This window comes from Bos grunniens, chromosome 29, assembly GCF_055505025.1.
Source record: "Bos grunniens cultivar Pamir isolate PY7600 chromosome 29, Bosgru_T2T1.0, whole genome shotgun sequence".
Lineage (NCBI taxonomy): Eukaryota > Metazoa > Chordata > Mammalia > Artiodactyla > Bovidae > Bos > Bos grunniens.
This window is the reverse complement of record NC_141193.1, coordinates 13385349-13399746: the sequence shown is the minus strand read 5'-3', so window position 1 is coordinate 13399746 and position 14398 is coordinate 13385349. Positions and strand designations below refer to the sequence as shown.

Sequence of the window (14398 nt, the reverse complement as noted above, 5' to 3'; positions counted from 1 at the left end):
CTCATCCAAGAGATGGGAAACTGAACCATAGGGTTTATGACTCACTCTAAGGCTTCAGGTAAGTTAATGAAAACCTGGGAACCAGGACCTCTGGTTCTCAGGCTAGGAGAACTCCAGGAAGTGAAAGATGAGAGAAAGTTCAATTGCATTCACTGCTGGGCAGCTCTCAGAGGTCTGCAGGTACCAGAGTGGAAGTTCCTTTCCCATTGTCTCTCAAGTCTGGCTGCAATTCTATCAGATCTGCCTTCTTGTAGCAGCAGGAAAGCACTATCCGGAGCTGGTCCTGCTGGGTTCCAGGCACAGTGGGGGAGCCCCAGCTGGAGTGTCCCCAGGAAGCAGTCATGCAGGTGGTGTCTGACTGACTCCCAGCTCAGCAGGCCCAGAGCTTCCACTCCTCATTCACACAACACAGACTCTTGAGACACTGGGTCACATGGACCTGCATTCACAAGAAGGAGCAGTCCATGTTCAGCCCCCTGAGAACTTAGACGCAGAGTGTTACTCTTTCCTCAGGGAACCCCTGCCTGAGCGAGGTTTGGATTGAGACAAGCCTGTAATCAAGGGACTTGTTCCCTCTTTGATGCTCAAAAAAGATCTTGGAGCTTTGAATGCCTTGAGAGGGGGTGAACCATTCATGTTCTTTGGGGACTTTGCTTTAGGGAACTGGTTGGAGAAAAAGGACAGACACTCAGGACAATGCTGGACATCTCTGGGTCTCAGCTGGTTGTGAGTTGAGTTCCAGCCACCAGACTTCAGGGTCAGGTGCTGATCTTATTCACAAGCCACCTTTGGAGAAGGAAGAGAGGAAGGAGATTTTGCCCAGAGAACAGTGTAGTCAGCCTGCCATGGGATCACACAAGGCAAGATGGGACAAGAGCTTTTGTCTCTTGGCTCTATCAGTTCCCTGGAGTTTCCACCCCTGAGGACAAGCACACAGAGATAGCCAGAGTCACTGGTGATGCCCCTGGCACCTGATGCCCCTGGTGATAACCAGCTTGTGTACACGGCCCTGGGCCCAGGGCTGACTCAGCCCTGTGACAGCACCAGGATCTCCCTTCTGGGGAGCATGAGACGGTTCATTGCTGGTAACTCACAAGTGAAGTATGTAATGAGGTCCTGGTTGGTGACCTGTGGCCAAGTTCCAAGCATGAAACCAATATTGGAACTGGAAAAGTAGCTATTTATTACGCTTGGTTACCTTGGGCCTTTACAGTGACTATTTCTCACATCTAGAATGTTCTTCCAGCTTTTTGCTTTGCTGGCTTCTTCTCAATGTTTAGCATCATCTCAAATGTGTCTCCCTCAGACAGGCCTTCCTTGGCCACTCCAATCTCACAAGCACAGAGCCTGATCCATTCAAAGAGCCCACAGACACTGACTGCGTTTCCCTTTGTGCTTTTCATGGGCACCTTTAGAGCTTGCAATTATTGAAATCAGTTGAGTTGGGCTCCTCTCACTAGTGGTTCAGACTTGGTTTTAAATCCTCACTGATTATTATGCACCTCCAAGACCCAAACAGAGGCACCATTTGTTTTAGCACCATTAAGAGTGAAACTTTTTTTTTTTTTTTTGGAGAATGAACATTTATTACATATGATGAGTAAGAAGAACACCAGGGGTCTTTCCCAAAGCAGTGTCTCCTGGAACGGCAAAACTGAAGTTTTAAGCTAAGGGTACAAGCACAGTCATGAAGGGGCTTGGCTGCAGACAAAATCCAAGCTTTAGTTGACTGAGGTCAGAAAAGGTCAATATTGTTGTCCTGTTTGTTATTGGTCAGTCACTAAGTTGTGTCCGACTCTTGGCAACCCTATGAACTGCAAGTCAGACTTCCCTGACTTCACAATCTCCCAGAATTTGCTCAAACTCATGTCCATTGAGTCAGTGATGCCATACAACTATCTCATCCTCTGTTGCCACCTTCTTTTGCTTTCAATATTTCCCAGCATCAGGGTCTTTTCCAGGGCTCTTCACATCAGGTGTCCAAAGTATTGAAACTTTAGCTTCAGCATCAGTCCTTCCAGTGAATATTCAAGGTTGACTTCCTTTAGGATTGACTGGTTTAATCTTCTTGCAGTCCAAGGGACTCTCAAGAGTCTTTTCCAGCACCACAGTTCAAAAGCATCAATTCTTTGGTGCTCAACCTTCTTTATGGTCCAACTCTCACATCCGTACATGACTACTGGATAAACCATAGCTTTGAGTATAAAAATCTTTGTTGACAAAGTGATGAAATATCAACAACCTCAGATATGCAGATGATACCACTCTAATGGCAGGAAGTGAAGAGGAACTTAAGAGCCTCCTGATGAGGGTGAAAGAGGAGAGTGAAAAAGCTGACTTAAAACTCAACATTTAGAAAGCTAAGATCATGGCATCTGGTCCCATCACTTCATGGCAGATAGAAGGGGTTAACGTGGGAGCAATGACAGATTTTATTTTCTTGGGCTCCAAAATCACTGCAGATGGTGACTGCAGCCATGAAAGTAAAAGAGCGTGCTCCTTGGAAGGAAAGCTATGACAAACATAGCCAGTGTATTTAAAAGAGTGAAACTTTTTATTCTTTACTGAGAATAGGGTTTGCAGAGCACCAAACACAGTTCACCAGCATCGCTGGGCAGGAGTGCCCTAGTGTGAGCTAGTGTGTGTTAAGAGCGGCCTGATTGATTCCTGAACCAGTCCAAGCAGTTACACTGCTGGAGCCAGGCCAATCCTGTCATTTCCTCGATCATAAACAGAGAAATACAGCCTCAGGAAGACGTCACCCAGGATCCAGGTCTCTGTAGATGTACTCACTCTGTTCTCTTTAAAGGTGCCAAAGCAGTGGCCTTGAGAATCCTGGGGGAGTCAGAGACACACACCAGTCAGCCTGAGCCCCTACCTGCTGCTGCTGCTGCTGCTAAGTCACTTCAGTCATGTCCGAATCTGTGTGACCCCATAGATGGCAGCCCATCAGGCTCCCCCGTCCCTGGGATTCTCCAGGCAAGAACACTGGAGTGGGTTGCCATTTCCTTCTCCAATGTATGAAAATGAAAAGTGAAAGTGAAGTCACTCAGTTGTGTCCAATTCTTCGAGACCCCATGGACTGCAGCCTACCAGGCTCCTCCATCCATGGGATTTTCCAGGCAAGAGGACTGGAGTGGGGTGCCATTGCCTTCTCTGGAGCCCTTTCCTGCAGCTGCAGTCAATATCCAGACTCAGCACACTTTTTGGTTTTATTTCCCTCTTTTGGTAAGTATCAGGTGGTTTTCTCAGCAGCTGCAGATGTGAGGATTCATTCAAAAATGAAAAAGGCAAAGATATGTGGTTGCCATATGGCAGGAGAGTTGGGGAGGGGAGGATAGGGAATTTGGGATTATCAGAAGCAAAGCAATATACCGAGGACTGATAAAAAACAAAGTCCTAGTGTATAGCACAAGGAACTATATTCAATATTCATTGATGAATTGTAATGAAAAGAATAAGAAAAAGAATATTTTTGTATGTTTGTAACTGAGTCATTTTGCTGTGCAACAGAACTTAATGCAACACTGAAGATCAGCCATACTTCAATACGTTTTTTTAGAAAAGAAGAAGAGTGTCCCATAGTTCTCCTCACACTTTGTTTCTTTCCTCTGACTCCTGCTCCTTGCTTCGCTGCAGAGAATACCTGTTTTTCTCCTGCATCCGCACAACCTATTTTTTTTTTAAGCTTCTAATTTTGTTTTGGAGTATAGCCAATTAACAATATTATGAATTTCAGGTGGACAGTAAAGGGACTCAGTCATATGTATCCATGTATCCTTGTCCCAAAGACACCCCCAGCCTCCATCCAGGCTGCCACATAACTTTAGCAGAGTTCCCTGTACTCCTCAGGAGCTTGTTGTTGGTTAGCCATCTTAGATACATTAATAGTAGTACACACAACAGATTCTTTAAGACTTTGCTCAGGCCCTCTGGGGAGATTCCTTGGACCCACACTCACCCTCTTTGGCCACTCCAGGCTAGGTTGGGTGACTTACTCTGGTGCTCCACCCCCACCGGTTGGTCGGTAGCCCTCATCACCACTAATCTGTCCCCAGTGCCCCTTTAAGAGCACCTTGGGATGCCATTTTCATGGAATTTAGTGTAAATTAGCCTAGACGAAAGCAGGTCTCCTTATGGCTCCATGAACTGCGGGGTTAGAATTACTGAAATTCCCTCTCTTCCTCAAAGCCTTCTTTGAGCCCATCAGCCTGATCTGAACTCCCACTGGGAGCTGACATGAAGCCTCCACCCTGTGCCGGGGCTGAGCAGTCACTGTGCACCCTTTATTCACCTTAGCATCCAACTTCCCCACAGAGAGGACTGATACCCCAACTCCCAGAGGGGGAACTGGGCTTAGCAAGGGCAAGTTGCAGCCAAGAACTATGGTAACCAAGAACTTATCATTCAAACCAGGAAAACTTTGAGAAGTGAAGGGAGACAGTTACTTTATGGTGGGACAGCACACTGAGACTGTCCCTAGCCATTCTTCTTGTCACATGGCATATTTCATGGAATGCTAAAGCTGACTTTTTGTGTTCATGTATCTGAGGGCTCTGATTGATTGAAGCGCTCTGAGGACCGAGGATCTTAGTGTTCCCCTCTCCTTGTGACTCCCACCATGCCAGCATTGGGTGGTGTCTCCACATTTATTTCAGGATGATCAGTGTTCCAGACTGCCCTTTACTCTCAAGTGGTTGGTCTTGTGGAAGGCTCTGGCCCAGTCACAGGGGCTCAGCAGCATCTGCAATGGTGTGACATGGTCTGCAGAGGGCAGCCTCCTCCCAGCAGCAGCAAAAGGTTCCTGCAAGTTCCTATTTGAGAAGCAACCCTCAGGGTTCTCCCCTCACTTTGAGGATGTAAGCTCGAGCTGGCATTGGGTAGTTGATGCCATTGATGGTGAAGAGAATTGAGGGCAGGGTATTGATGGCAAAACATGAAACGTAGTGCTGTTAGAGAGAGAAGGAGAGAGGTTGGCCCTGGAGATCCTTGTTGTGTGGGGAGACTGGGACTGACCCTGTGGTATGACCCCTCACTTCGGAACCCTGTGGCCTGGTGTGATTAGCTTCTGGATGTTATTTACCAGTCTTGTTGGGCCAACGGTCACTGGTGTCCCAGTGTCCATAATGACATGACATCCACGAGAACAAGCAATAACCTTTCTTTTCATGGAGATGCTGGGACATCAGGACAAAGCAGGTGTCAAGGTTTATCTGAATGTCCCCAGAGCTGCCCCTTCCCCGAGTATTTCCTGAACAGCCCTTCATCTCTTGCCCTGACTCTTTTCCTTTGCTCTGGACATGACACCTTCCTTGACATCCTTGAATGCAGTACTTGACTACACCAGGCTCTTTTGTACCTTGACACAAGTTGGTCTTCCTTTATAAAAGACCCTCCTCCCCTTTGACTAGCTAACTTCTCATCTTCCAGATTCCAGCTTAACTGTCATGGTTTCAGGAAAGTCTTTCCCATGGTATATATCAGTCTCTTGTCTTGGTCACTTTCTGTAGACCCTTCCTCATGTCTAGTATGTACCAAAGTGACAATTCACTATGTGTGTGAGTCATTTCTTTACATCTGCCTTCTTATGTAAGGGGAAGTTTTGTTCTCATCACGTCCCTAAAATGCCTGGCACACAGTGGATGAACGATGTTAGTCTGTTGAATTAGTGAATGAAGACTGTGAAAATAATGAATAAGGACCATCCAGAGAACTGTATCCAGTGTCGAACAAAAACAGGTCAAATGCACAGTGAACATGGAGGTTCCCAGGGGTAACAGATTCTCACAGGGGCAAGGGAGACCGGCTACCCTGGGAGAGGGTGTCTCCCTGCACTGCTCACTCACCCAGCTGAGATACTGAGGCCCTGGCCAGATGATAACTGACTAGCCCAGGGGACCTCCAAAGGACAGGTCAGCATTGTCTGAGGATACTACACAAAATCCCATCCATTATTGCCCCTTGTTCTCATTTCTGGATCCCACCTTCCTGATTCTCTGTTATAACACCTGCTGCACTGTGTGCCCGGGGTAGATAGCTATAGTTATGTGGGGTGTCTTTTATTATGAGTCGCTTTCAGATCTCAATACTGTGGCCAGCCTCTCTCCACTGCTGGCTAGCTTCTCCCTAAGGAGACCAGTTTTCACCATTTGTTCAGCACTTTCCCTGTTTTTAAACTGACATTGATCTGTAATGAGAACTTACTCTGTCCTGGGTAAACCTGGACAGTTGGTCATCTTATCATAACTCTGTTCAGGCTGAGGAAATTCTCCCTAAACCTTTTTTCACCAGACTGTAGGGTCCTCTAACTGTGCTCCCCACCTCACACTCAGGGGTGCAGTGCTCCCCCAGCTGCACAGGCCTCTCTGGACCCTGTGAAGGACCCTGGTCAAAGCCCTGGTCAGGAGGCCTGGGGTGATTATGGATCCACGGATGGTTTGTGTATCTTTGTGTTTGTGTGTTTATTTGTGTGTGTATTCCCATGTGGCTCTTTGTGTGTGCTTGTGTGTCTCTGACTGGCTATGCATGTTTATCTGTGCCTGCATGTGTTTCTATGTGCCTGCTGACATGCTGACATGTGCCCGCTTGTGTGTTTATGTGTGCTTTGTGTCTGTATGTGTCACTGTGGGTGGTGTATATGCCTGTTGACTGTGTGTCTGCGAGTGCATTTCTGTGTGTCTGCCTGTGTCAATGTACACATGTGGGAGCATCACTTGAGGTAGCCCTCAGAGGGAGAGGCTTGCTGGCCGATGTTTATCCGCCAGTAAGCAATTTCGTTCAATGGTACCCAGTTGAGTTCTCCCTGGTAGTAGTCTTTGTCCACACCACCAAACATCACCACACAGCCACTTACCCTGCATGTGTAGAGAGAATAAAGATGGGGATCCTTGGAGGACAGTAAATAGTACTATTAGGGCTGTGCTTGTCCACCCATCAAGGCCCTAATAAGCTCCCTATTTACAGAAGCAGAGATTGAGCCCAAGAGGGCTTGAGAACCTGGTTGAGGCCAGTAACTGGCTAATGAGTGGACAGAGGTTAGAAGCTGAGTCACCTGGCCGGGCTCCACCCACCCAGGCTTCTGAAGAGACCCTGGACCTCCTGAGACCTGAGTGCTCAGATATACCCTCAGAGGACAGTATGCTGAAGGGTTTTGGCCTTCTGCTTGTCCAACTTGTCATTTTTCAGAAAAATCAAGGACTGAAAGCACTAAGATTGTGGCTTCCGGTCACCCATATTGGCTTCATTGGCCATGACCTGTGCTATCTATAGGGCCTCCCATCAGCTGGGCCCACCGCCTCTGTTATCCCTGTCTTGAAATTTCCAATACTTGGTGAACAATGGCTCCCACACTTTCATTTTTCACTGGCTCCTGAAAATTGGGTAGCTGGTGTTTGGTTCGCAGTGAACTCACAGTGAGGAAGGAAAGATTTCTGCCATCCCTCTCCTTCCTTCCATATCAAATCCATCAGCAAATCCTGTTGTCTTTTCCTCCAACTTGTATGCTGACACCTTCCATTGGTCTTCCCCTTTCTTCACCCCTAGACAAAGCTGCTTCTTTTGAGCCTAGGAGCATGGTTGTGTTCCAATAAAACTTTATTTATAAAAGCCAGTGGTGAAGCCAGGTGAGGGCTGGGGCCATAGTTATCTTGGGTTAGATTATCTCTCAGGATACTTCTGTATCAAGTGTTCGATAATTTTTGTGCAATGGAAAGCATCTTACAGCTAATTTGGATAGAGGGCTTGTCCAGCTCAGACTTACTTGCTCAAGAAGAAGGCAAAGACAGGCTCAGAAATGGCACCTTGTTTCTTCAGGTTGTCAAAGATGGGGATGGCTCCTATGGCGGACATGTGGGGGTAGTTCAAGCCCAGGAGGCCATCAAAAGGTGTATTATCAAACTTGTTTATCTCCAAGCTTAGGCCAAATGGCTGGTCAGTGCTAACAAGGTCCCCAGTCTGTGGAGAGGAGAGTATTCCCACATAAAGATTTAGGAAGTGGGGCTGGGACTAGGCTGACGTGCATTGCCATTAGATCCTCAGAGAAGAACTGACGCTAAGCTGTGTCTTTGATGGACCTCAGATGGCTAGACCAAGATGGGAGGGAAATTTGGGTTCCATTTGTGTGGGGCTGTGGATTTTAAAACATCTGCCCCAGCCTTCTGTCCAGGTGGGGCAACCAAGAGACTCAGGTCAGGACCCAATGGTGCCCCCTTCAGGACAAAAAGAGTAGAGAGCAGGAGAGCCTTCTATTGGCGACACTATGACTGAAGACAAAAATGGACTGAATTGATTGCAATGTATTTTGGATTCTGCATCTGCCAGGATGGCAGAAGCCAGTTACGCAATGTTGCTGGCAGGGTTCTTATGAAATTACCTCCTGGGAAATACACATTGGGGATATGTGTGTCTTTGTGTGAGTGTGTATGAGAGACAGAGTAAAAGAGGGAGGGCAACTCCGGAGGTAATTTGGGGGAGGCAGGCTGAAGGTTTTATTAGACTCTCAAAGGCCCCTGAAGTGAGAAACCATTTATTAGGCCCCACAACATCTCTGGCTTCCTTCTTTCTCAACTTGGATATCTGAAGTGCTTGACTGCCCCCAGGGTCCCCAGATTAGTTTTATCCTGTCCCCAAACATCTTACAGCAGCTTCAGTCCCGACAAGCCAGTCCAGCTCCACTGCATACCACATATGTGACCTCAGCAAGGCCCTTGCTGTCTGCACCTCAGTTTCCTCATCTGTATCATGAGCTTATCAAAGTACCTGCTGCGTGGGTTGTTGCAGGATTAAACAAGTTATTACCATCAAAGTGCCTGGAACAGTCAGAGAATATAAAAGTGCATGCTCTTTTCCCCCTTCTTCTTGCTCCCATCAAAATGAACCTTGAGCTGCTCATGGGCAGTGGAGCTGCAAGTCCACACCTCAAGGCACTCTCTGGGTTAGCTAATCTGGGAGTTTGTGTGTCAACACAGGCGCTGTCTCCCCAGGGACAGGATCCTGTAGATAAGATGGCCAATATCTATGGGAGTTAGGAAAGGATGGGTTCTGCCAGCTGGTCCTGCATCTGTTTTGTAAGCAGCAGTCACTCCATAGTCAGTCCTGACTCAGCTTCTGTTTCCACATTACCCAAGTGGTGTCATAAGCAAACTTCATTATTCCAGTTTCATAGATGATGTTCAAAGGCTTATTGGTATTCCAATAGGTGGAAGACTCGTGATACTTGAAGGTTTTGTGTGTATCTGCAGACACAAGACATGAAGGTCAGACAAGTGCCAAAGGTGGCGGGCAAGTAAAAGATGGGTGGATTGAGAGGTGCTTATACTCACAACAGAATGGACTAGTGCAAAAGATGAAGGGCACCCACAAGTCAGATGAGCCTGTATCAAAGATGACCTGAAACTCCTGAGGGGGTGTTCCAATGATGATGTTACCCACAGAGGACAACTGTGGGGACCAAAAGGGGGTTGGTTAGCCCAGACTTTGCTCCCTTCGATTCCCACACTGCTGCCTCTCTCTGGGTGTCACATGTCTCCTGAGATCACTTTCCAACCACTGTGCAGCTCACAGCCGTAGCTCACAGAAGTGCCTGCATTTGATTTTTTTTTGCTGTGCTATGCGGCATATGGGATATTAGTCCTATGATCAGGCTTTGAAACAGTACCTCCTGCACTGGAAGCCCAGAGCTATAAGCACTTGACCCCAGGGAAGTCCTAGTACCTTCATTTGAGGAGCTCTCTAGTCTCCTCTTCAAATTCAGCCTGAGCACCCCCTTCCCCAGAAGGTCCACCTTGATCAACCCCAGCCACTCCCTCTAAACTCAAACCATATCCAATCAACACCACACAGGTGACCCTTTCATTTGACATGTATTTACTCTTTGCCTATTTCTCATGCTAGCCTGGGCATTCTTGAAGACAAATTGAGCCTTTATTTAAAAAAAAAATTCTAATAAAAGAAGAGCAGTTTAGTAACTCTACTGAACAATTTTACTACACAACTTACTGCTATTATCCTTGCATCTGTTGAAGCTGAATTCCTCTGCCTGGGGATTCACAATTGCTTTGCAGTTGGTTTTATCTTTTGACTGGAGATGGCTCACCCTTCATCTGTAACTGAGTGGCTCACTTAGTTCAGAAGGAACAATCTCCCTCAAACTAATGACACATCTTTGACACAAAAATGGTTGTTTACCTGCCACCTGGTAATGCTGGGCCCAGTCACCACAGACCGAGAGTTGAGGATGAGAGTGTCTTCTCCTCTGGAATGGGGTCCTTGTTCCCCAGTGTCCCTGCCTTCTGCAGGAGCCCCAGCCCCAACATCTAACCTGCCACCTCTGGATGAGACCCAGTACTAGGCCCTAGACCACCAGGGAATGCTGTGGACCGCCATCCTCTGAACACACTCACATCCAGGAAGTTCCTCATGGATACAGATGTTATATTTGAATCATAAGTAGAAATCTGGGACAGTCTGTAAGAATGTTACTCCAAGATATTGTTCAGCAAGTTTTTTTTCACTGAGCATTTCTCGCATGGTCTTCACTTTCGTTAGAGGTATTCTTTCACCAAGCACTGGGGAAAGAAAACAAAGAAGAAGCAACAATTAGCTGTCAGTGTTCAGGTATAGCTGTCATTGTAATGACACTGTGTATTTTCCAATCATTTTTATGAGTGTCACCTATTATCAGAATTTTATGCATATACCATGACAAAGACATAGGTTTCAATTCAGATTCTGTTTTATAATCTTGGGTAAGCCATATGACCATGTCAGGGTCTCGGTTTCCATCTCAGTAAAAAGGTGGAATGTAATAATTTCCACCCGCCAAATTGAATATTCTGGGGATAGGTAAAATGATGGAGATAATGTACCTGATAAATAGGAAGTCTCAATAATGACAGCCATTAGCATTGCTGTTGACATCCCATTGTATCCTTCTCAAGGAAGCTTAGGTAGGGAGGTAGAAGGGGGATTCCTATCCTCTTTTTACAGGGGAGGAATTTGAAATGCAGGAAGTGTTTGAGTTGGCTGTGGTCACACTGCTTGTCAGATGTAAACAGCATATAACTAGCTCTCCCAATTTTTCTCCAAGTTGAAAGTGAAGAGAGGGTTGAAAGAAGAATCCAGGAGATAAAGAACAATTTAGGGAGATTAAGAGGCTCGAGAAGCAAGAAAGAGTCAAAACTGAAAAATTAAAAGAAAAGAAAAACAATACACAGAGATCTGCACTCACAGAGACTTCCAAAAAGAGGGAGACATAAGTGAGGGAGATACAGAGATGCAGACATAGACATATACACACTGAAGTAGAGAGAGAACAGAGAAGAGATCTAGAAAAAACTGTGGAAAACTGCTGTTCCTAGGACCACACCTACCACTTCAGTTCTGAACTGAACAATGGCAAGGAGTTCCATTTTCAATAGGTCATGACATGACGAGGCCCCAAGAGTTCTGCAACCATGCAAACCTACACAAGACCCTTGAGACCCACAGTTCCTCTAGCAAAGTACTTATCAATAAATAGGAGTTGAACTTTAAGACTCTAGTGAATGATTGCATTTCCTTCTAACTCTGATTGGTGAAAGAATAATCAGATGAAAAGAAGCATCTCAGAAAGGAATATAATGCCATTTACAGTCCTCATACTTACATGACTATGCACTCTGAGAGGGACACCAGCCCAGGGTGCCCAAGCTACTTCATGCTTCTTTCCTGGCTTCAAGTACTCAGGGAAGCTTCAGTTGTTAGCATGCAGTGGTGACCAGTAACTTCTAGTGATATATGCTCTGACCTGCCCTAATTGTCCCCTTTAGGCACTAATTTTTTTATAATAACACGAACTTTTCAATAATCTTTACCTCCATCAGTGACCTTGGGGAGTGGACTTTGAAAATCCTCCCAAAATAGAGAATTCTACTGTAATGTCTTCCTTGGGGTTTTGCTTGAGTATCACTGACTTGATGGACATGAGTTTGAGGAAACTCTGGAAAGTAATGAAGGACAAAGAAGCCTGGCTTACTGCAGTTCAAATAATCACAAAGATTTGGACTTAGCAACTGAAGAGCAACGAGAACATAGTATCTAGAGAAGCTGGTGTTTGGGTGGGAGTGGAGAAAGGTTTAGAAGAAAGAGGAGACTGTTGGGCACCGGTGCAAGTCCTTCATTTGCAAGCTAAGGAGCACAAGGTTTTGAATGTGTATCAAAGGTTAAAAAAAGAAATCAACTGTTTTCTGCAGGAGTGAGAGCTTTGACTAAGTTTGTTCTCTGGATTTTGTTCAGGGATGTGGGAGAGACTTGGGGTGGGCTGAATCTGCAGAAACCAGGTGACCAGCTGCTGGATGGCCAAGCTCATGGTAGACATTCTGCACTAGGTGGAAAAGGAGTCCAGAGAAAAAGTCTCCCTTCTGGAGTGTACTTACTAATGTATGAGGTTGTTGCGGCAGATCACTTCAATGGTGTATTGCGGCAAGTAAGAAATGCATGATGGGTGGTTTGCTTTGGTCAACTCCTTGGGCAGTTAGATGACTGAAAGTCTGGTTACTTCATTCCATGGCTGGAATCATCCTTGGGAAAGAAAGCTAGATCAGATCCACACATATTTCTTCATTAAACCACAAGCATAGGAAGATTTATAAGGCAATTGCAGATGTTTTAGACATGAGGGACCAAATGAGGTAGTTCCATTTAAGAGGTTGATATTGGACTGTGCAGGTGGCCATAGTTACAGCTTTTTGTGTTACGCTAGAGATGTGGGCAGAGAAGGCAATGGCACCCCACTCCAGTACTCTTGCCTGGAAAATCCCATGAATGGAGGAGCCTGGTAGGCTGTAGTCCATGGGGTTGCTAAGAGTCAGACACGACTGAGCGACTTCCCTTTCACTTTTCACTTTCATGCATTAGAGAAGGAAATGGCAACCCACTCCAGTGTTCTTGCCTGGAGAATCCCAGGGACAGGGGAGCCTGGTGGGCTTCTGTCTATGGGGTTGCACAGAGTCGGACATGACTGAAGCAACTTAGCAGCAGCAGCAGCAGCAGAGATGTGGGAAACTGACAAGAGACCAACAGCCTTTACAACTCTCCTTGCAGTGTGATTTCAGGCTAGAAATAGTTGGCAAGGAAAGGCCTACTGGTAAGGCTGAGGAAGGGAGTAATCTGAGCCAGTCCTTTAGCTCCTGTTTCAGCATGAAAAACAGAAACATCGGCTCAGTCAGAGTTCTGTGTCATCATTCAAAAATAGATGTGATTTTGCTTGACTCAATATTTAGCCTTGGGGGTGGCAGCCATAACCTCTGAGCAGAAGATTGCCTCCTCCCAGGATGCATAATAATTCATATTTGATCCAGAATCAGGAATTCAGAAAGTCCTCTTAGGGCCACTTGCTCCTTGCAGGCACACATGCAATCTCAAAGGTGGAATTATCATCATGATGCTCATATTCCAGATGAGGAAACTGAGGTTAAGGGACTTGATCAAGGTCACACAGCTAAGCACGTATAAAGTCAAGCACAAACCCAGGGCAACAACGGTCCTCAAATTGTGTATTTTTGCTCTGCACCCACCGGGGGTGAAGGGTCATGATCTATCACTAATTGTTTAGGCAGAAGTAAGCAATATTCAGACTTAAATGGAAGAAACTAAGGAAAACTACTAGAACATTCAGCTATGACCTCAATCGAACACCTTATGATTATACAGTGGAGGTGACAAATAGATTCAAGGGATTAGATCTGGTAGGCAGAGTGCCTGAAGAACTATGGATGAAGTTTCCTAACATTATACAGGAGGTGGTGACCAAAACCACCCCCAAGAAAAAGAAATGCCAGAAGTCAAAGTGGTTGTCTGAGGAGGCCTTACAAACAGCTGAGCAAAGAGAAGCCAAAGTCAAATGAGAAAGGGAAAGATATACCCAATGGAATGTAGATTTCCAGAGAATAGTAAGCAGAGATAAGAAAATCTTAAGTGAACACTGGAAAGAATAGAGAATAACAGTAGTATTGTAAAGACTGTATATCTCTTCAATAAAATTGGAGATACCATAGGAACATTTCATGCAATGATGGACACAATAAAGGACAGAAAAGGCAAGGATGTAACAGAAGCAGGAGAGATTAAGAGGAGGTTAGCAATACACAGAATTTTACAAAAAAGGTCACAATGACCTGGATAGGCATGATGTTGGGGTCACTTATGTAAAGCAAGACATCCTGGAGTATGAAGTCAATTGGCCTAAGGAAATATTAGTTAGTGGAAGTGATGGAATTCCAGCTGAGCTGCTATAAGTCCTAAGAGCTGATGCTGTAAAAGTGCTGCACTCAATACATCAGCAAATTTGGAAAACTCAGCAGTGGCCACAGGACTGGAAAATGTCAGTGTTCATTCCAATTCCTAAGAAGGGCAATTCCAA

General features: G+C 45.8%; 1 pseudogene; it reads right to left on the bottom strand.

The window, feature by feature from the left end:
- Nucleotides 1-2685: 2685 nt before the first annotated feature.
- LOC147342142 (pregnancy-associated glycoprotein 1-like) lies at nt 2686-11697 on the bottom strand (annotated as a pseudogene).
- Nucleotides 11698-14398: the final 2701 nt, after the last annotated feature.